Source organism: Coptis chinensis, chromosome 9, assembly GCF_015680905.1.
Source record: "Coptis chinensis isolate HL-2020 chromosome 9, ASM1568090v1, whole genome shotgun sequence".
Classification (NCBI taxonomy): Eukaryota; Viridiplantae; Streptophyta; class Magnoliopsida; order Ranunculales; family Ranunculaceae; genus Coptis; species Coptis chinensis.
Genome location: NC_141464.1, coordinates 54,992,873 through 55,016,902, shown reverse-complemented (window position 1 = coordinate 55,016,902; position 24,030 = coordinate 54,992,873).

The window sequence follows — 24,030 nt, the reverse complement described above, 5'->3', positions numbered from 1 at the left end:
GTGGGGATGGAGTTTGAGACAACATCACTAACCAAACAGTGGTGGTGGCGCGGCAGTTCAAATTCCTCAATTTTTTTGTTGTTTCTAATGTTTTGGTGGTGGGAATTTGTGGGGATGGTGGTGGGTGTAGTTTGGAGAAAATTTGGGGTGGATTTAATTGATTGGCGTGGGTGTAATTAGATTTTATTTTTATTTTTTTTTTTTTTTTTAAATTTTAGGTTAGGTTTTGAAGTTTAAAACTTGGTAATGGCAGTTTTGAGGAGGAACGCGACTGTAGTGTTGAAGATGGAGATGCACGTGCATTGCACGTGTGCGCGAGATTGGGCCCAAGCCCAATTTGATTTTTCAATTTTTCGCGCAACTTCAAACTAAATTTGCTTTCGTTACCGGTCCGATTTTTGCGAATGAGCTATGGAAATGATCAGGAGAGAATTTCCAATCTAATGATCCATAAAACATTCTATTCCGACCATAGATGACATAAAAAAAGATGGAAAATGCCTCGATGTGTGTGCGTGACGTAAGTTATGCGAAACGAATAAACTCTAATTTCATAGATAAAGTCAACCCAAATCGAAATACAATTAAATGGTCTACGCAACACAAATGGAAAGTTGAACAATCCAGTACAGAAACGAACATCCCACCCCTAAACAAATTTTAGACAACAGAGTTTGAAAATTTGTTTTAAAAGTGGGTCTTTTAAAGTTAGATTCCCGAGACTTCCTAAATTACTATTTTTATGATTTTAATAATTTTTATTTTTTATGAATAAGATTTAATATAAGAAAAACAATAAAGCAATAAATGCATAATTCACACCATAGAAGAACATGACTCAAAATTTGAGAAAACATGCAAGAGTGGAAAATGTGAATTATGTTTAACGTGGACTTAGGATCCGGTACTTACAGCCACACACTCCATATGGAGGGCCCGGTTATCTGACTAGTGCACTTACCAATATATGGAAATGAAAGGAAGTACACCAGTGAAAAAGGTCAGTCCTCATAGACAAGATCCTGTAAAAGGACTTCCTCGACATCATGGGACAATAGCTCGTGAAAATGTTTCAACTGTTGGCCAATGACTTGAAAGGTACTGTTGTCCTTGGGATTTACCAAGGTGATTGCCCCATAAGGGGTGACTTCAGTAACCAGAAAAGGACCAGACCAACGGGTTTTTAATTTCCCTGGAAAAATATGTAGAAAAGATTTGTAAAGCAAGACTTTTTAACCTACCACAAACTCTTTGCGCAAGATTTGCTTATCATGAACACGTTTCATGTTAGCTTTATAATCCTTCGCGAGATCATAAGAATCGCTACGGATTTCTTCAAGCTCATTCAATTACAACTTGCGCTTGACACCCGCCTCATCGACATTGAAGTTAAGGCTTTTTATAGCCCACATAGCACAGTGCTCCAATTCAACGGGCAAATGACAAGGTTTCCCAAATACAAGTCTAAAGGGGGACATACCTATAGGAGTTTTGAAAGCCATCCTATATGCCCATAAGGCATCAGATAGACGCTTTGACCAGTCTTTTCTATCAGGATTTACAGTTGTTTCTAATATCTTTTTGATTTCCCTATTAGAAACTTCTACTTGTCCGCTAGTTTGGGGATGATACGGAGTTGCGACTTTATGTGTAACTCCATAATTTTTCACTAAAGATGCAACAACTCTATTGCAAAAATGTGTTCCACCATCACTAATGATGGCTTTGGGAATGCCAAATCGACAAAAAATATATTCTTTAACAAAAAACACAACTGTCTTATGGTCATTGCTACGGCAAGCCATGACCTCTATCCATTTAGACACGTAGTCCATGGCGACTAGAATATAAATGAAACCGTGGGAAACTGGAAAGGGACCCATGAAATCAATGCCCCATACGTCAAAAATTTCTACCACCATGATTGGATTCAATGGCATCATATTACACTTCGTGATTCACCCAAGTTGTTGGCAACGAATGCACGTTTTGCAATGTATTTGGGCATCTTTAAAGAGAGTGGGCCAATAAAACCCACATTAAAGAATTGTAGCAGCTGTTTTCATATCACTAAAATGGCCACCACACTCTTTGTCATGGCAGAATAAGAGAACCTCATTATATTCCCATTGGGGAATACAACGACGAATAATCTGATCCGCACAATACTTGAAAAGGTAGGGCTCATCTTAGTAGTATAGCTTAACTCTGGCCAAGAACTTCTTACGTTCATTTCTTGACCAATCATAAGGAATAACATCATACGCTAAATAATTCACAATGTCAGCATACCATGGTGCAGAAAAAATAGCATACAGATGCTCATCCGGAAAAAAGTCTAGTATGGAGTCAGAATCACTATCATCGTCGTTTGTAAGTCTAGATAAGTGGTCGGCAACTACGTTTTTGACCCATCGTTTGTCCTTTATTTCTAATGTGAATTCTTGCAGGAGAAGAATCCATCGGATCAATCTTTGCTCAGCATCCTTCTTTGCAAGAAGGTACCTAAGGGCTGCATGGTCCGTGTAAACTAGAGTCTTAGAACCAACCAAATAAGGATGAAACTTATCTAAAGCATAAACGACAGCTAAGAATTCTTTTTCAGTAGTTGTATACTTCCTTTGAGCATCGTTTAGAGTTTTACTAGCATAATAAATAACGGTGGATTTATTATCTAGTTTCTGTCCCAAGACAGCACTAACTGCATAATCACTAGCATCACATATAAGTTCGAAAGGTTTATACCAATCGGGAGGCTGTATAATGGGTGCAGAAGTTAAGGCGGCTTTTAAAGTTTCAAAAGCCTGTTTACAGTTAAAATTAAAATCAAAGATAGCCTCCTTTAAAAAGCAGATTAGTTAAGGGTCTAGCTATTTTCGAAAAATCTTTGATAAAACGCCTATAAAAACCTGCATGGCCTAGAAAGGCTCTAATATCACAGACAGTCCGTAGTATAGGTAGAGTCGCTATCATATCTAGTTTGGCCTTATCTACTTCGATGCCATCACTAGATACGATGTGACCTAGTACTATGCCTATTTTCACTATGAAGTGACATTTTTCCCAATTTAAAACGAAACTCTTCTCTTCACATCGTGTTAAAACTTTGGACAGGTTAGACAGGCATTCAGTGAAAGAGTCTCCATAGATAGAAAAATCATCCATGAACACTTCCATGAAACGCTCTACCATGTCACTAAATATATGAAGCATACACCGCTGGAAGGTACCAGGAGCATTACAAAGGCCAAAAGGCATTCGTTTATAGGCGTATATTCCAAAAGGACATGTGAAGGTAGTCTTTTCTTGGTCATCAATATCAATAATAATTTGGAAATAGCCAGAGTAGCCATCCAAAAAACAATAAAAAATATGACCAATTAGACGTTCAAGCATCTGATCTATAAAGGGTAAAGGAAAATGATCATTTCATGTCATGGCATTTAAATGTCTGTAATCAATACAGATCTTCCATTTCATAGGACCATGTGTGGCAACATATTCACCCTTGGCATTACGTACCATGGTAATCCCTGATTTCTTTGGAACTACATGAATGGGACTTACGCATTCTCTATTAGAGATTGGGTATATGATACCCGCATCGAGTAACCGTAAGACCTCTTCCCTAACCACTTCTTTCATGGCAGAGTTTAAACGACACTGAGGTTCGCGGGAAGTCTTTGCGTTATCCTCTAAATGGATACGATGAGTGCACACATTAGGGTCAATTCCCTTAATGTCAGCTAGGGACCAACCAATCGCAGAACGATGTTCCCTAATCACCCTGATCAATCGTGTCTCTTCCTCCTTAGATAACAGAGAAGATATAATTACCGGATGACTACCATCCGGATTAAGTTGAATATACTTTAACTCAAGAGGAAGAGGTTTAAGCACTAGGGTGGAAGGAATATCGATAAATGCTTCTGGAGGGTCCTCATCTTGAGTAATGAATACTTGCTTAGGTAGCAAGTCTTCAAATTTTGTATATGGAGCAACCGAAGGGTCTACAATTTGTGTAGACTCAAAGATGGTGTTGACTTCCTCTATGTAGGATTCATCGACAAAATCTGAACTTCCAGAAGAAAGGAATTTATGCATATGGTTTTCTGGAAACATGTTATTAAAGTAATCTTGAGTTAAGCTCTCGATCATGCTAACCTCTCCATCTATAGACGAATCTAGTAACTGTTTCATCATTTTAAAAACATTTACCTCAACCGAAAAATGGCCAAATGACAAGGACATCGACCCATTGCAGCAATTTATAAGCGCATTGGCAGTCGCCAAGAAGGATAGTAGAATAGTAGAATCGTTAGCGACTTCTGTATCGAGGATAACAAAATCTGCAGGATGGTAGAAATCCTGGACCTTAACAAGCACATTTTCAACCACACCCTTAGGGTACTTAATAGATCGATCCGCTAATTGCAACGTCATTTTAGTAGGTTGCATCTCTTGTAGACCTATTTGTTTGTATAGATAATACGGGAGTAAGTTAAGACTCGCCCCCAGTTCTAGTAAAGCGGTCGTTGTGTGGGAATCTCCTAAGGTGCATTGTACAGTAGGATGACCAAGGTCCTTGTACTTAACAATTCCATTATGTTTTGTTAAAGTTGGAAACTGTTCAGTTAAAAAGGCGTCCTTAGGAATATTTGTCTTACGCGTTTTAGTGCACAACTCTTTGAGAAACTTAGCATGGTGAGGTAATTTTTTAATTGCGTCCAGAAAAGGTAAGTTTATCGTTAGATTTTTAAAAACTTCCCTAATCTCGTCGAAGTTTGTATCCCTGTTTAACATACCTAATTTCTGGGGAAAACGGTGGTTTCTCTCTATATTTAGTGTATGGATCAACTAGATGTCTAACCTTTGCTTTCTGTTTCTTTGGTTGTGGTTTAACTGGTACCTCTACAGGGGTAGACTCTTCAGTTTCTATTACGGTATCTAGTACAATCTTCGGTGTAGGGATAACTGGTGGGGTAACTATATATAGGCATAGTTACTTTGTTATCAACCACTCTCCCAGAACGGAGAGTGGAGATGGCATTTAGCTCACCTATGTTTTCATTTTCCGTACTAGTATTACCATTTACCTCAAAGGCTGTGTTTGTTGTTTTAGGATTAGCAATCGCTTGTCCTGGAAACACACTTTGGGTTGTACTTCTCTTGAGCTAATTGCTGTAAGGAAAGTTGGATGGCTTGTAAAATCTGTTGTTGAGATTGCATAAAGGTATCAAAATGATCCGGTTGTGGAGTAGTATTTGCTACTGATTGTGTGACAGGAACTATGTCACTTTGATTATTAATGGGTGGATTTTGGTAGTTATTATTTACCAAAACGATACCTCTATTAGTATTATAATTATTATTGTTATAATTATTATAATTACCCTGACCTTGTCCTTGTCGTGGTTGAGCTTGGTTGCTATAATTATAATTACCCTGACCTTGTCGTGGTGGGCCTTGGTTATAATTGCTTGTTGTACTAACATTTTGATTATTAAACCCTAAAGGTGTTACTTGTTGATTATTTCTCCAACTTAAATTAGGATGTTATCTCCAAGGGGCGTTAGGAATAGGAAAACTATTAATCGAGCAAACATTATCTTGTTGTGACTGTTCTTGCTCATAGGCGAAAGGACAATAGGAGTTGGGATGCTCTAGACTCAAACAGAAATTACATGGATTAGAGTTGACATACATGACGGGGATAGGCGTTTGTTGAACAGAAATAGCCTCTACCTTTTTAGTTAGAGATTCGATTAAAATTTTAAGTTCCGGATCGGGTTTCATCTCAAACATATATACCGACGGCCTTTACTGTTGTAGAAGAACTAGCGTTGCGGGAGATATCGTCACTACCCCAGTTATTATTACACTTAGTTTGATCTTCTAAAAATTTATAAGCCTCTGAAGGTCCCTTACTTAGGAAACTACCTCCATTCATTATGTGAAGCACCTCCTTGTGGTGGTGTAACAGTCCCTTGAAAAAGGCACGAACTAGCATGTCTTTCGCGAGGTTATGGTGTGGACACTCTATAAGTAGATCGGTGAAACAATTCCAAGCCTCTGAAAATTATTCATGAGGATTTTGTCAAAAGAAATGAATCTTGGAAAGCATTTCATCGATCTTCAGTGGTCGGTAAAAATGTTCCATAAATAGTTGAACAAGTTTAGCCCACGAGTCCACGAATTTGGGCTTGGGCGATTAACCAAGGCGTAAGCCTTATTTATTGGCTAAAGTGAAGGGAAATACCCTTAGTTTAATTTGTTCAGCACCAACCGTAGGATGGTGGAATGTAATAAGGACTTGGTCAAATCCGCGATGTAGCCGATAAGGTTTTCATGGTCTAACCCATGAAGACCATGAAAAACGGGTAACAAATTAAATATATTTGGGGGGATTCGGAAATCCCCTACTGGGTCTGATAGAACGATGCAAGATTTAGGGCTATCGTTCAAGGCTTTGTAAAAGTCAGAGAGAGAATACTCTCTTTCTTCAGGTGCTGTGTGTGGTATATTAGTTAGAGGTGTAGTGAGTGGTATACTAGAAAGGCGTATTTGTTGACGTTGCCAGTTGATTACGTTAGGCGTTTTTCTTCGGCCTGACCTTAATTTCATGCAAGGCTAAGCCAATCTTAACGAAACACAACAACACTCCAAACAATCCTGATATGCTAGTATGAACCTCTAACAAGAGATGCGAGGTGTGGAAGAAAAGAGTACATGAATGCCTCCTTGCTTCGCTTATAAATAGCATCTTGTTTACGCGTGCTCAGTGTATATAACAAGTTAAAACACTGAAAACTATGAAGAAATGGAAATTTGAAACAAACCTGTGGAAATCGGGCAGTTTCAACAGAGGGCAGGTAGCGCTCAGAATAGGCCTAAGTAGGGCGCAAGTAGCGCTCAAGTTCAAGCTGGAGTTCCAGGCTCTTGGGCGTAGGGCACGCTCCAATTTAACCTTGGTAGGCGCGGGTGTATTTCAAGGAAAACCTCGAGGTCTCAGCGGTAGTGGGGCTTCGTGTTTTGTATTGGCAAGGCGCGGGTAGCGCTGAGCCAAAAAGTGGAGTTCCAGGCACTTGGGCGCGGGTCGCGCTCCAATTTAACCTACCCAGGGCGCGGGTCGCGCTCCATGTAATTCTTCGAGGAAAATTTTCAGTGCTGAAACGGACAACCACAGTGAGAATCAAACAAGGGTGGGTAGGTTATGGGACTTTGGAAAATTAACAAATCTAAATAAAACAATGCTAAAGGCAAATAAGATGGCAGCGGCGCCATTTGATAATAATAAAATTGATAGTTTTACTCACAAATAAAGCGATGAAACTCTAAACGCAAGTAAAACTAAAACTGAACTATACTCATGATTATCAAAGATTTCTACTCTCGATACTATTGAAGTAGAGTTGGAATAGAATATTCGTTCCACTCCTAGTTCTTTAGCATTCAAGTTTCTTACGACTATCAATCCTACCAAAGTCAATGAGAGTTTTACGAATTATACTACGAAATGCTACGGAATACTAAAGTTTGAATCTAGAATAAGAATTAGGGGGGAATTGAATCCACCTTGAATCCAACTTAAGAAACTAGCATAGATTGTTGTAATCCAATTCTTACGTTCTTACGGTAAGAATTGGTCGTTCTAATTCCTAATTATACATGGTATTTCTACCAATTCATAACTAGCATGTGAGGACGTCCACCCATTCTCATAGCGAATCAATGACCTTCTAGAGTGGAATAGACTCTTACAACGATTCTAAGCTAACAAAATCAAGTTTTCATCAAGGCTTCATCAAACCCCTCTAATGGAGGTTTAACTTTGATTCATCAAACTATCATTTTCATATGAAATTGAATACGACATAATATAAAGATTCTACTTTTATTAAATTTAACTAAACAATAATTGAAATCTAAAATAACAACTAAGAATCATTAAATAACAAGAATCGAAATTAATCTAAACAATCATTAAATAACAAGGATCAAATTTAAGAAGAACTACTATTTTATTTATCTAATGAATGACACTCAATGATTCAAATAACTAATCTAAAACAAGGAATGAAACTAATTAATGGAATGGAAACTAATTAATTAACTAATTCAAAAACTCAAAACTAGATCTAGAAGCTATTCTCTAATGGCTATTCTAATCTAAACTCCTTGATGCTTAAGACCTAAGTCTTATGTGTGGAAATGGAGGAGACCATATCCACATTTTCATGCATGGGCTGAGGGTCCATGTTTTGGGCCGGAAAATCGAGCCCAAAGCCCAATTTCTTCAGTCCACAGGGCCCTTTTCAGCTGGCTTTGACTTCAATAGGCTTTTCGTCAACTTATGCTCCTATGATTGAGTTAAGGTTTAGACCATTGGAAAGCTCTTTCCGAGACGGGCGTTTTGACATAAGGTATGCCCAATTCGAGACCTGAGTCCAAAGATACAGTCTTCGGAAGTTCTACTGACTTTTTGTGTGTTGTTTCTGCTCGTCTTGGCCTTTAATCATAGAACTTCTTAGCAGCCAATCCTTGCTCCTTTATATTGCCAAAGTGGCACATTTCTGCACATAATTGACTTCAATGCCTGAAATACATAAAAGCACGTAATTAACATTAACTCTTATTTATTACTCGCATAATTGGTCTAAAAGTATTATTGTTAAGGGGTTAAAACTACAGTTTTAGGCTCTTATCACCAACACATCAACTGATTTCGCTACGCCTATGCCACCTAATCTTAACACAAGTACCAATTAGCACTAATCAGTATTTTATCACTAAGTAAGCAACCAAAGAATCAAAATGCATTAATCAGAATACATTACACAAGGCACTAAGTGAAGCATTAGCAATCTTTGAGTCCTATTCCAACACAAAGTTAACTCCGAATAAAACACCAAGTACTAAATCCAAAGTCCATGCAAACGTCACTTTCACTTTTCTAACTCACTACAATATATTAAATGATATTACTTCATGATGAACCCAAAATGGAACTCACTCCCAAGCATAGTTCGGAATTTCAGAGTTTTCGGAATTCCGACAAATTCAAAATCCGAAATTCATTAAATTTCGACACCTATCACATTAGGAATTTCAGATAATTTTGGAATTTTGGATATTTCGACTCTATATTCAGAATTCCATTTTTTTTAAAAACCGAAATTCCAGACATAATTCCGAAATTTCGTTCGGAATCACGAACTATGCTCCCAACTCATCCATTCCTCAAACAGTCAAACCAAAAGTTCAGGACAAAAAATAATTAAAAGAACTAGCAAAGAGCATACAAGTCCCAGAGAAGATGGTTGGTTTACAGCTAAACTTTCTTCTATCTAGATGTACTAATGGTAAGCAAGTGCAACTACAAATTGTCTAACCCATACTATCCAATGGCCATGAGGTCATCCCAAAAATATTCCTTGTTTTTAAAGAAGTACAGAAGCACCAGAATGACCAGACTACCAGAGGGTCTAGCAGGGTAAAACAAGTAAAATTCATGACTAGGGTTGATGTACAAATCTCATAAGCTTGAATTTCTAAAATCCTTATTTATTAAGAACTAGGAATCTCACTATAGTTCAGGATTCATTTATGCAGTCTTATAAAGCTTTGGCTTCACTTTCCAAGATACTTGTTTTCTTCAATTAACTTACTTTTGACTGAAACCACGTTATTATTGTAGGGAAACTAGATATGCAAAGCACCATAAACATATTTAGAATTGGAATTCAGTTATACTATGTAGAGAAAACGGGTGATTTATATCACCTTGTTGGAGTAAAGGCAAGGTTGGAGTTATCCCTCACATGAAGAGAGAAACGGAGCTGATTCTACGTGGAGATGTCAGAGGGGCACCTTTCGAGGCGAGGGCACTAGCCCAAGAGCACTGGAACAAGAGGGCACTCAAGCCAAGGGCACTGCTTTGTTTTAGTGGGCCTCACTACAGTAACCGTGAAATTTGTTTTTTCATATAAAAACAAAATCAAGGTTTTGGAAAACCTAACCAAAAAGAAAGAAAGAGAGAGATTGTAAGAGAGAAATTCTTAGTGAGTTGAGTGTTCATTCTTTGTGAGTAAATTAAGAGCTCTTGTAATCTGTTACTCCAGATATCTAGTAAAGCTTGGATCTCGCCAGTGTGGACGTAGGCAAATTGCCGAACCACGATATATCCTTGTCTTGTGGTTGGTTCTCTTTTGCATTATTATCTTTTACTTTATATGCTTGTTAAATTGTCAATGAGAAGCGTTGGGATAGTACTTGGAGGGTGTTGAAGTCTTGTCTAGTGAGAAGGATCAATCTTTGTGTAGGATTGATCCGTTTGTTGTGGGTAACGTTGTTTCCGCATTCATAGATTCTCAACAATTGGTATCAGAGCGAGGTATACGACCTAAGATTTTGAGTTTTGGTAAAAGAACCATAGTGCTCAAAAATCAAGTAGACAAGGTGTTCGATAAAATTCCTGAGTGAGATATTTTTTTAGGTTATTGTGTGTGACTTGAGAAAATGCTCCCAAGATGTCAAATGCTAGATTTAAAGTTGAGAAGTTTGATAAAGAAGCAAAAGAAAAGTTGGCGAGGGTGATGTCGAATGAGATGACTTCCACAAGCAAGTGGAAGGGTAGTTCGAAGAAGCCTTTGAAACATGTACGGTACTACAATTGCAAGGAAAATGGGCATTATCTATGTGATTGCCCTAGCCCGAAAAAGAGTAACAAGGTGAGTGGTAAGTTTGAGAATGAGGATGTTAGTGAACCAAGTCTTGCTTCCGGCTTCGATAAGGATGATGTAAGTCTTTCGGTGTCTACACAAGACGACCACATGACCGATACGTGGATTCTTGATTCCGGGTGTTCCTACCACATGTGTCCAAATAGGAAGTGGTTTGCTACCTATGAGAACTTGAGTGGAGGTTCCGTTTTAATGAGCAATAACGTTGCTTGTAAGACGGTTGGGATTGGAACTATACGAGTCAAGGTGCATGATGGTGTGGTGAGGACTTTAACCGATGTGAGGCATGTTCCCGAGTTAAAGAAGAACCTCATTTCTCTTGGTACCTTAGATTCCAAAGGCCACAATTTTGTGCGAAATGGTGGAGTCCTAAAGATCCTTAGTGGCTCTTTAGTCATTATGAAGGGTCAAAGACATGGAAACTTGTATACTTTGTTGGGTAGTACAGTGATAGGTGATGTAGCAGTAAGTACATGTAATGATGATTCTGAGTGCACAAAATTGTGGCATATGCTCCTTGGGCATATGAGCCAAAAGGGATTGTCTGAGTTGTGCAAGCAAGGGCTACTGAAAGACTTGGAGAAACCAAGTATGGAATTCTGCGAGCATTATGTCTATAGCAAGCAGTGCAGAGTCCAGTTCGGTACAAGCAAGCACAAGACGAGAGGCATCCTGGATTATGTGCATACGGATGTTTGGGGACCTTCTAGAGTGGCTTCTAATGGAGGTAACCGGTATTATGTCTCTTTCATCGATGATTATACACGCTATGTGTGGGTATATATCTTGAAGTCCAAAGATGAAGTTTTCGAGACATTTAAGAGAACTATTCAACAAGAGAGTGAGGTTCTTAGTGAAAGAACTATTCAACAAAAAGTAGAGTTACAACAACCTGAGCAGCAAGCTTTGGCTAGATCAAAGCCAAAGAGAAGTGTGAAACAAGTTATGAAGTACGGGCATGATAAAGCCAGTGAAGCATTATGGTCAACCGGACTCGGTTGCCTACGCACTGAATATTGAAGATGATGAGCCAGATAACTTCAAGGAAGCTGTTAGAGATGCCCATTACAGAGATTGGTCGGTGGATATGCAGAAAATGGTGGAAGCTCGTGACAACTTTTGTACTTGGGAATTTGTTTCATTGCCTAAGGGCAAAAGGGCTTTGGGTTGTAGAAGGTTCTCTATGGAGTTGAGTTTCAACATTGGTTGGGGGTACTCCACAAATGGTGGAGGCTCATGCATTGATTGTTGATTGATGCCTTTCGTAGGCATGGCCCTTTGTGGGCATGACTCTTTGTGGGTGGCTCTTTGTGAGCAAGACACTCTTTGTGGGTGGCCCTTTGTGGGCATGACGTGCTCTTCGTGGGCATGACTCTTTGTGGGTGGCTCTTTGTGAGCATGACACTCTTTGTGGGTAGCTCTTTGTGAGCAAGACACTCTTTGTGGGTGGCCCTTTGTGGGAATGACGTGCTCTTTGTGGGCATGACTCTCTGTGGGTCGGCTCTTTGTGAGCAAGACACTCTTTGTGGGCATGACGTGCTCTTCGTGGGCATGACTCTTTGTGGGTGGCTCTTCGTGAGCAAGACACTCTTTGTGGGTGGCTCTTTGTGAGCATGACACTCTCTGTGGGTGGCTCTTCGTGAGCAAGTTCTGGATGGACTATGAGTTCTAGATGGATGTGTTCTTGCTGGATGTGTTCGGCTCGGTTTTATGTGTTAAAACCTCACCGAGGTGGAGAATGTAGAGAAAACGGGTGATTTATATCACCTTGTTGGAGTAAAGGCAAGGTTGGAGTTATCCCTCACATGAGGAGAGAAACGGAGTTGATTCTGCGTGGAGATGTCAGAGGGCACCTGCGCCCAAGAGCCTGGAACAAGAGGGCACCTGCGCTTAGAGCGAGGGCACCTGCGCCCAAAAGCCTGGAACAAGAGGGCACCTGCGCTCAGAGCAAGGGCACCTCCGCCCAAGACTGTTTTCGTGGGCCTCGCTACAGTAACCGTGAAATTTGTTTTTTCATATAAAAACAAAATCAAGGTTTTGGAAAACCTAACCAAAAAGAAAGAAAGAGAGAGATTGTAAGAGAGAAATTCTTAGTGAGTTGAGTGTTCATTCTTTGTGAGTGAATTGAGAGCTCTTGTAATCTGTTACTCCGGATATCTAGTAAAGCTTGGATCTCGCCAGTGTGGACGTAGGCAAATTGCCGAACCACGATATATCCTTGTCTTGTGGTTGGTTCTCTTTTGCATTATTATCTTTTACTTTATATGCTTGTTAAATTGTCAATGAGAAGCGTTGGGATAGTACTTGGAAGGTGTTGAAGTCTTGTCTAGTGAGAAGGATCAATCTTTGTGTAGGATTGATCCGTTTGTTGTGGGTAACTTTGTTTCCGCATTCATAGATTCTCAACATACTACTTGTCTCCATTCAGTTTGTTCATGTCTCAATAAAGGAATTTGCTCTTCCTACTCTAAAACCATAACCATTCCCCATATCATTGCGCTGAACACCTACAAGTTCAGCCACCAACTGCAACCTCTAGCCCCTATAGAAACCTCAAATATTACTTATGAAGTGTATAGCCACTCCATATGAAAAATATAAGATTCACGGGTAAGGAGAAACTAAAAAATAAAAATAAAAAAAGAAACATGGACTGAAACAAGTTAGGCCAAAAGTTACGCTCGTTTTAAACAATACAAACTAGTAACCACAAGCAAGAGCGAGGTCAGTAGGTTAATATATGCACCACTTTAATCCAATAATTAGCTGAATTTAGCCACTTGACAAAAATCCCAAAAATACAGATGAAATTGGGTTTAGAATCAATAATAGGCACATTATAACTCGTGCTCTTGTCGCTTACTTAAATAAAAGGATCCAAACAAGTAAAATTATATGACAATGGATGGTATGTCAGTATGTGTACAAATCTCAGAAGTTAAATTTCTAAAGTACTTATATAAGAATAAGGAATCTCACTTTGGTTCAAGAGCCATTTATGCTCTCTAAAAAGTATCATTTTTACTGAAACCATACTAATCGAGGAACTAGATAAACGAAGCACCAATAACAAATACACAACTGAAATTGGCTCATCCCATTCAACGTCTCTCAAATTAGTATCTTCATGTCTCAAGATAGTCACTTCAGTCCTCCTACTTTAAAATCAGGGCCACTCTCCATAACATTGGCCTTAACACATACAACTGATACAAGTTCATCAACCCATTGCTACCTCGACTCTCTCAAAACCCACATATAATCTAGGGAGTCTAACAAAATTCCTTGAGAAGAAAGAGAGGGAGAGAGGTCGCTGGGTTAACATTCACATCCAGTTTACCTATTAATTAGCTGAATGGGATCACTTGAAAAACAATAACTGACATACATATAAAGTTGGGGTTAGAACCCACAGACTAATACACATTTATTCACTCTCTAGTACACACAAAAGTAACCAACTTCAACATAAAATATCTTAACACATAATCAAGTATGGTCATTCAATAAAGTATGTCTTCCAAGAACCATGAAGGAAGCCAGTACATAAGATGTCCTATGGGAAATGCACTCTAACAGCAACCTCCTTCATCTTCTCTTCTCATCTCGGGTCATTCTTGCCATTTTTTTTCCACCAAGCTCTAGTTTTTTCGCACTACAAGGTATCAATCTATTGTGTTACTAATTTTTTTTCGTTTTTGGACTTGTATATATATTTTTTTCTTCTACTGCCTCCGAATTAATTGATTGTATTTTTATTGTATAACTTACCTAGTAGCAATGGGCACTGCCTACGAATTAATTGATTGTATTTTTATTGTATAACTTAGCTAGTAGCAATGGGCTTGATAGTTAAGTAATATTGCTTTAGTTGCTTTCTAATTTTTACATTATGCAAGAACGTCAACTCGGAGGATTGAAACATATTGAATCAAAGTTCTCCAACTTTTATACTTTTAGTTAGTTTGCAGATTAGTCTCGTAAATTTCAAGTATTAATTACTTAGGCTTGTATGGCTCTTTTGCTGAATGTTGTGTTTGCAGAATGTCTCGGGCAGATGGTGATGACTTTGAATATTTGGTCCCTCCAATGGGAGGGGTGAGGGAGACCTCTCCGCTCATCTTGGAGGAGATTGAATTCTTTCCACGACGTTCGCATGATGTGGGTAAACGGAAAGCAGTTGCTTTTGACACAAAGGCCAAGAAGCGTTCTAAAAGTGTGGGTCGCTCTGATTCTGGTTCGTGCAAGCGGCCTAGAGCTGTGGTGATCTAGGGCCCAAGCTCTAGGAGTGGGGTCGACCTGGGCACTCGCATCCGTGCTATGGCTGAGAAAGGAAAAGTTGTTGCTGGGGAAAGCTCTGGGGTTGATTTACTGGGGGGGGGGGCAGGATGGCAACCTGGGAAGACCGTTCGTATATGCTGGGAAGACGGGGAAGAGGCGAGCAGTCAAACAATCTGACTGCAGCCTCGGGTTGGCACCCATAGCTAACTGTGTTCTGGAAGGTATTATCTTGGATGGTAACAAGGGGATTCTAGAAGATCAAGATTTGGATAAGACTGTGGAGACCATGGACATGGCTTGCTGTTTGGTAAGCTTTAACTATTCTCCGGTCCCTTTTTCTTTTATTGGCGAGAATAACATGTATGTTTTTGTTGTAGTTTCTGACTGGGTATCATAAGTTGAAGCATGCGGCCCGAGTTATGGGAAATGTGGAAAATTATGTGGGAAAGATAAAGGCGGACCTGCTGAGTTTGCAACTCGCTCGAGATGCTGAGAGGAAGGAACTGAAAGCTTTGAGGAAAAAGCATCAGGACACTGTCACTGAGAGATCGTTGATGATCAGTTCGATGATTGACTTACACAAAAAATTAGGTGCAATAACTGAGCACGCCAAGTAGTGTAAGTAAGTTGCTCGGTAGGCTCAACAAGCATATGACCAAGTGTGCAAAGATTACCCGTTGTTGGAGGAAGAACGGAAAGAAGAGCGTGAACGTGGGCTCAAGACGCAAGTGTGCTTGTTGTAATTAGAGATGCTAGTAACACTCCGTTTACCAGTACTGTCCCTGCTGATCGAACTTTCGTGCCTGATGAAGATAAACATGTTACTCCTGATGCGTGATCACTGCTGCAACATTTCTTCTTATTTGGTGAGGTTTGTTTCTATGTTCCCTCTAATTCCAGAATTTTCAATGGTCGAAAAACAATAGAATTGGTTTCATGGGCTTGCCTAGGCAGTTCGCTTTTTGAAATGGTGGGCGCTCAGCTCAGATACATTAAGAGTTGATACCCTAGGAAAACCTGGGTAGTTCGACTTATCTATTGCTTTATTTTTGAGATCTGGATGAACTGGCTTCCACCTGAGTGGCAGTTCGGTAGTTGTTAACGAACTGGTTTCCTAAGTGTGTTCAGGCAGTTCAAATTTGCACTTATGAAATGCATACGTACTTTGAAGTATGTTCATACTTTTGGCTGAATGCTTGTTGCGTAAATTTTCGTAGGAATTTAGCCTAGAAATATATATCCCATTGTTTAGGTAGACATAGGATGCTATGAAACGTATGAGCTCGTTTGAGAGTTTTAGCTTAAGCATGTGTGTTGCTCTCAGAGAGCATTCGTTACTACGTTAATCCTAGTAATATAGGTTTTGAACATAGTGAGAGCTATGTAAGCTATGTTGCCCTTAGCTCGGGTGAGCGTTTTAGTCATTTTAGAACGTTTGAGCTCGGAAAGCGTTTAAGTTCGTTTGAATGTTTTGCCCTTAGAGAGCGTTCTTCACTTAGTTGACCCTAGAAGTATAGGTCTCCAACTAGCGAGAAGTGTTAAGGCAAAGAAGCATGTGAGCTATGTAGCTCTGAGCTCAAGTAAGCGTTTAAATGTAGATAACGTTTAAGCTCTATAGAGCGTTTTAGTTCGATTGCGCATTCTGCTCCTCGAGAGCGAGTTGTGCGTCGATTTGACAATACTGCGAGATTGCAGTGCATTGATGTAAAATAAAAAGTATGAGTATTAACACTAAAAATAAGAATTCATAAAATGGAATTGTTTATTGATAAAATTTCTTTAGCAAGAAAGTATTCCAAGGACGTGGAAGTGCCTGTCCCTCTTGGGTTTTGATCCAATATGCTCCATTGCCAATGACTCGTTCCACTATATAAGGGCTTCCCAAGTTGGTGCCAATTTCGAGTCATCCTTGGTCTTTTTCAAGACTAGGTCTCCAGGTTGGAAACTTCAAGGGTTAACCCGCTTGTTGTAAGTCTTCCTCAGGATTTGCTGGTAGTATGCCACTCGAATGGCTGCTAGGTCCCATCGTTCTTCGAGTAAATCGACCTCACGAGCAAGAATGGAATCATTCTAACCAAATTCTATGATCTCTGATCGAGTCATTGTAATTGTCAACTCAATAGGTATGACGACCTCAGTGCCGTAGCATAATGAGAATGGTGCCTTACCTGTACTAGAGCAAGTTGTCGTTCTATGAGCCCATAGAATGTTTTCTAGTTGCATTGGCCACTAGCTTTTGTTCTTTTCAATCTTCTTTTTCAAGTTTTCTAGGATGGCTTTGTTACTAGCTTCCGCTTGACCATTGCTCTGGGCGTACTGGGAAGTGGAGAATAAGTAAACGATCTTCCACTTAGCCAAGAATTCTTTCACCGTTTTGCCTTTGAACTGAGAACCATTGTCCATCACCAATGTATGGGGGAGGCCAAATCTGGTGATGATGTTGGTCCAAATGAAGTTTCTGACATTAGCCTCTTTGACATGTGCCAAGGGAATTGCTTCCACCCATTTGGTAAAGTAGTCTGTTGCAGCTAGGACGAACCAAAAGCCTGTGCTCTTCTGTGGAATGAATGGACTCATGATGTCCAAGCCCCACATGTGGAATGGCTAAGGGCTGGCAATGTTGATCAGTTCCCAAGCTAGCTAAATGATGTTGTGGCCAAATGTTTGGCACTTAATGTATTTGAGTACATACTTCTTGGCATCGATCTGCATTCGCGGCCAGAAGTATCCTTGTGAGATTGCTTTGTGAGCCAGAGAGCGACCTCCTACGTGGTTACCGCATTCTCTCTCATAAAATTCTGTGAAAATCGTCTGACCTTGTTCTGGGCTTATACACCTCAGATGTGGTCCTCCAGCCGATTTTTTGAAAAGTTTGTCATTGACGAGGCAGTAGCAACCTGACTGATATTGAACCTGTCTGGCCTTTAAGCAATCTTCTGGTGCTTTGCCTAGCTGAATGTAATCTATGATAGGTAGCATCCATGTCTGATTCATCTGACTTTTAGAGAGTGGGCATAGGTCGGTAACTTCTAGGACGTGCTCATTTTGGTAAGCAGGTCGGTCTACTACTTCAATGAGTAGTTTCCTAGGGTCACAGTTCGGTGTTTGGGTTGCGAGGTACGCCAAGCTATCAGCTGGTGACTCTCGTCTCGTAGAAAGTGTTGTATAGTGACTTTTTTGAAAGATGGTAATAATTGATCTACAACTTGAAGGTACTTAGAAAGGTTACCTTCATTGGTGGTATACTCATGAGCGACCTGGAAAACGACCAGTAGTGAATCACTAAAGGCCTTGAGCTCCTGAACATCGAGTTTTAAAGCCATTCGGAGCCCCATAATCAGGGCTTCGTACTCAGCTTCATTGTTAGAGGTCGCAAAATCATTTGCGAACTGACTTTTCCACCATGGAGCCATCTGGTGATACCAAAACTATGCCGACTCCACTACCCCCTGGATTGCTAGCTCCATCCATGAACAGTGACCATACCAATAGGTCTCATTGCTTAGAAGTTTAGACATTCTCCTCTGGTTCCCAGTTTAGGTCGTCAACTGGGAAATCCACTAAGAAATCAGCAACGACTTGACCTTTCTGAGACGTTCTTGGGGCGAACTCAATGTAGTGTTCATCGAGTTCTTCTGCCCATACTGTCATGCGAGTTGTCTTATTGGCTTTAAGAAGGATCTTCTTAAGTGGCAGGTCAGTGAGCACTTTTATTGGATGTGTTTGGAAGTAGGGCATAAACTTTCTTGCTGAATAAAGCAATGCCAGTACTGCCTTTTCAATGTGGAAGTAGTTCTTTTCAGCTGGCAACAAAGTCTTGCTTGTGAAGTAGATTGGTTTCTCCACGTTCAGGTCCTCTTTGAAGAGAACGGAATTGATAGCAAAGTAAAAAACAGCTAGGTACAGCCCCAACGTTTCATCACCAATCGGTTTTGCCATCACCGGTGGTGTTGTCAAATATTCCTTGAGAGTAGAGAACACTCAGTGGCATTGATCATTCCAGGAGAATTGCTCCCCTTTCTTGAGGATTTGCAGGAAAGGTCGGCACTTGTCTGTCGCTCTCGATATGAATCGTTTTAGGGCGGCCACCATTCCTGACAATTTCTGTATTTGTTGTTTTGGTTTTAGATTGGGCATATCCAAGAATGCTCGAATTTGGTATGGGTTAGCTTCTATCCCTCGTTGGGATACTTGATACCCCAGAAATTTCCCGGAGGACCGCGACGAAGACGCATTTCTCTGGGTTGAGCTTCATCTGAGTTCATCTTAGTCTGGAGAACACTTTTTCAAGATGGTCTAAGTGATCTCCATATTTCTTGCTTTTTATAACCATGTCGTCTATGTAGAGTTCCATGGTGTCTCCTAATATGTCCTGGAACATTTTGGTTACCAATCTTTGGTAGGTCGCTCCCTTATTTTTTAGACCGAACGAGAGGACGTTGTAGCAGTAGATGCCTTGTTCTGTGATGAATGATGTTTTCTCTTGGTCTTTTTCAGCCAGACAAATCTAGTTGTAGCCACTATAGGCATCCATGAATGACATGAGTTCGTGGCCAGTGGTTTAGTCTACGAGCTGGTCGATTCTTGGTAAAGGGAAGCTATCTTTAGGAGTATTTTGATTGATGTTGATAAAGTCGACACATATGCAAACTATGACGTTCTTTTTTGGGACTGCTACTATGTTAGCAATCCATTCAGGGTATTCCACCTCTCTAATGAAGCCTACCTTTTTGAGATTTTCGATCTCGTCATTAATTGTTTTTCTGAACCTAAGAGATAGTTCCTAGGTCATTGGCGAACTAGCTTAGCATTGGGGTTCACATTTAACTTATGGCATGCAATATTATGATCGATTCCGAGCACATCAATATACGACCAAGCAAAAACATCTTTATTCAATGATAAAAAGTTTACAAGTTATGCCTTGAGAGTAGGATCAAGGTTGGCTCCAACATAAACAAACTTAGGGTCATCCTCTATTCCTAGGTTGACCTTTTCCTTCATCTCGGTCTGGGAAACTGCTTTAGTGGGCTAGGCGACCTCTGTTGTCTTGGTCCCCTTCGATGTCTCCTCCGCTTGTATGGGTGGAGCAACTTCTGGGTGCTGGTGTCTAGGAAGGACGTTTTCTGCCGAGCCCCCCTTGTTGCTGAGGGAAGCCCCATTGGGTTTGCTAACAGAGTGGATCTGATTATAGTTGTAAGCGTCGAGCTGGTTGCTTCAGAGCTCCATCATGCCTCTGGGACCAGGGAAATGCAACACTTGATGAAGTGTTGATGGGACAGCTTGCATCTTGTGGATTCAACAGCGTCCTAGTATAGCCGTGTAGGATGAGTTAACATCCAGGACGCTGAAGCGTGTGTTGATGCTGACCTTGTCTTCATGCGATCCCATTGAGACAGGTAGAATGATATCACCTATTGGATCATCTTGTGATCCGTTAAAACCACAAAAGGGTGCTATTGGATCGACCATGACCGACTTAGGCATGTTCATCTCCTTCAGAGTTCAATAGAATAGGAAATCGCACGAACTGCCTAGATCGATGAGGACGCGTTTGACAATCCAGTGGCTGATTTTGACGTGGACTACCAAGGCATCATTATGAGGGAGGCACACCTTGTTGAGGTCAGCCTCAGTGAAGGTGATGTCTCCAGAGCTGCGGCCACTTGTGTGTGGGATAGGGGCCGCTTGTGAAGAGAATTGGTAGACTTCCTGGAGGGCGCCTACTTATCTCCTTTTTTCTCTAGAGGACGTGACGGAGTCATCTTGGAAGGTGATCATGTTGATTGTTCTATCGGTGTCTCTGTCAGAGGAGTGCTGGCGACACTCGTGACGCGATCGCTCATTTGAACGTCCTCTAGCATGAGAGCGAGCTCTATTGGTTGGTCGTGGTGGAGTTCGGCTTCGCAAGTCGCCATCAGGTATATCAGTCTAGTGTTTGATAGGCCCTGCCTCGATGAGGTCTTGAAGGTAGCTCTTGAGCCCCCAGCATTCGTTAGTCTCGTGACACTTTGCTTTATGAAAAGCACAGTACGACTTTCCTGGTGTGTCCTCTGGGCGTTTTACCTCAGGTCGGTAATAATCCGGTTTTTTTATCTTCTCCAGTATGTAACTTGGAGATCTTGTAAGCACAGTGAATTCTCTTTTGTTTTGGTTCACAGTGTCAATGCGGTGGCCTGTTGCTGGGACGCTTATTGGAGGATGGGGCGTTATCCGAGATCGCAGCGACCTCGCCTGCTGTTTTCAGCCTTTCTTTCTCAAGACCTTCAGCAAGTTTAATGTATTTCTCCACTCGAGCGTACAACTCGGCAAGTGTTTCAGGGTGCTATTTCATGAGCGACCTGGAAAAATTAATATTTTTCCTGATTGCTTTGGAGAAAGCTACTGTGGCTAATGACTCCTTGAGGCCGTTTTACATGGACAATAGCTCTATCTTGAAATGTCCAAAGAAGGTGCGAATTGGCTCGTCACTTTTCTGAGACAGTTGGAACAGTGAATTCAGGTCGACCGTTTTACGTCTATTGTGGACGTACTGGCTGGCGAACTAGTCAGTGAGCTTTTCGAAGCTGTTGATGGAGTTTGGTCCTAATGAGTAAAACCAATCGAGTGCTCCATCCTTTAAACTTGTTGGGAATAAGTGGCACTGTAGGTGGTCGAACTCCTGCGCACTGTAGAGTGTGAGGCTCTGAATGTAATGAGCTACGTGCTGACCGGGGCACGCATACTGCCGTCATACATTGCGAACCTAGGCTGGATGAAATCTTGAGGGGAGGCTTTACTGAGTACCTCGAGTGTGAAAGGTGATGGTCGGTACGTCTTTAGCATCTTATGGACGACCTAGGTGGCGTCCTTCTTTCCATTGCTCTGTTCGATCCGCTGGGAGAGGCTATTGATCTGCTGGTTGACCTCATTAATCCCGCCCTTAGCGGTAACTCCGTTCGGGTTCTGAGAAGCGACCTGGGTTTTGAGAGTGGCATTCTCTTGTCGGAGCTAGGCGATGCTACCGATCATGGCTTCCATTTGGGTAGCCATATTCTGCAGTTGTTCTTGAAGGCTTTCCATGCTTCGTGGACTTGGGAATCTAAGAAGATTGTTGGAAGTGATGTAAATTCTGAGTAGATGAATTTTCAAGAAATTCTCCCCACAAACGGCGCCAATGTAAAGGATATATTTGGTTTTACCTTACAGATCCAAGAAAAGGGGGGGGAGATGATGTGTAAATATGGTATTGACCGAGCTCGTGTGGACGAACTGCCTACGTATCAAGTTCTCTCCTCTGGGGGGGGGGAACTTGAATCAGGTCAGACGTAGTTCCTCATCCTCTTCATATAGGTAAGGGGTTCGCACCCCCGGCTCTTGTGCATCAGGTCAGATCCAGGTCTTCAGGTCACTCGCGCGCCATGATGATGAGTTCAGGACATTTATGGTGAAGCGTGCTTGAAGCTCCGGTCTTGATGATGGTATTTAAAACTTACGTTACTATCCGTTAGTGTGAGCGAGAATCTTGGAGGTCGTTGTTCGATCGAGGTCGTTCGTGTGTACCGAAGTCACTATGGAGCGAGCTCGTGTGACGATGACATCAGGTCGGTTGACTACTGTTTAGTCAGATTGATTGCCATAGTTGAGTTGCTATGAAGCGAGATACGAAGACAATGATCGAGGGTCGATCGGCATTCACGTCTGAGCTGGACACGTGCTTGATATTCATTGGATGTGAATATTACTCCCTAACAACGAATTATAGCCTCGTGAGAGTTTTCCAGTGAAGGTACTCACAAACTTCATCTATACTACAATAACTAAGAAATAAAATAAATGTTTCCTTATTTATTCTCAGATATCTATACATCTCACTAGCAATGAATACAGAATTATCAATTTGAAATCTAAGCTAATATGTGCATAATAATCAATCATCTACGGATAAACATATATATAATGAACTATGCTATGAAATGCAATAATAGGTCCGTTTCTGAAACTTTGGAATAGCGTCCTTAAGTAAGTCCTCACAAATATGTCAAGACAAAAACACTCTGATTTTTCCACTCAAGTTTATTTCGATCCGATTAATGCGATTGGGCACACTTTACCTTACAAACTCAATGACGTACAAGGGAGCCAAAGTCGATCAAACACATCTGCCACTTACTATCACACTAACCTATTCCTAATTGAACTAGAGGTCTTTATTAGGTGTTGCGGGGATTAGGTGATGGTTTAAGAATGAAGGAAATGGATATTCAAAAGGATAAGTCTGATATAATACAGTGTTCAAAATATGTAACTAGAGAAAACTTTATTCTTACTTTGTGTCGGGGCAAAAATTTAACCCGACACTCCCGATATGATGGTCCTTCCGAAAGCTCAAAAGAGATGGGGATTGGGATTTTTGAGGAAGAGAGACTGCACCAACGTTCTGGTTGCCTACGTACCCAGTGAGGAATCCGGGATCAAGACTCTTAAAAACGTAGTTCTGGAGACTGCAGAAGCCTCTATATATATAGCAATCTCCTGCCTTGGCGGCCAAGAAAGTGATTCTCGGAGATTGCATTCTTTCATGAATCCTATCATGACTCTATCTAAAATAGGATCATTCTCTAAGATTCCATTCTATCCTTATGCAAGATTTTATCGGATTGCATTAGGATCTTATCGGGTGACTAGATCAGAATGATCCGGACGGATTGGGTCCACGAACTTGGGCCACCCGGATGGGCCCTAACCCCGTTGTGAACTCTAACGGATTAGAGGACCGGATTATCCAAAGTGTTTGCCCCCAAACTGGTCCGCCGCTGGTCTTACACCCGGTTCATAGTCCGAGTATACTTTGGATCGGAAATATGACGTAGGGTACACACATTGCCCCCTCTTCAACAAATGATCAAAACGAAGTTGAAGATGATGTGTTGAATAATTAAAGTACCGAAAAAACCAAAATGAAATAAGAATGAACGTGTAATGGAGATAGGCCAGAAAGTTTGAAAAGCTTAAACACTTGAGTGGG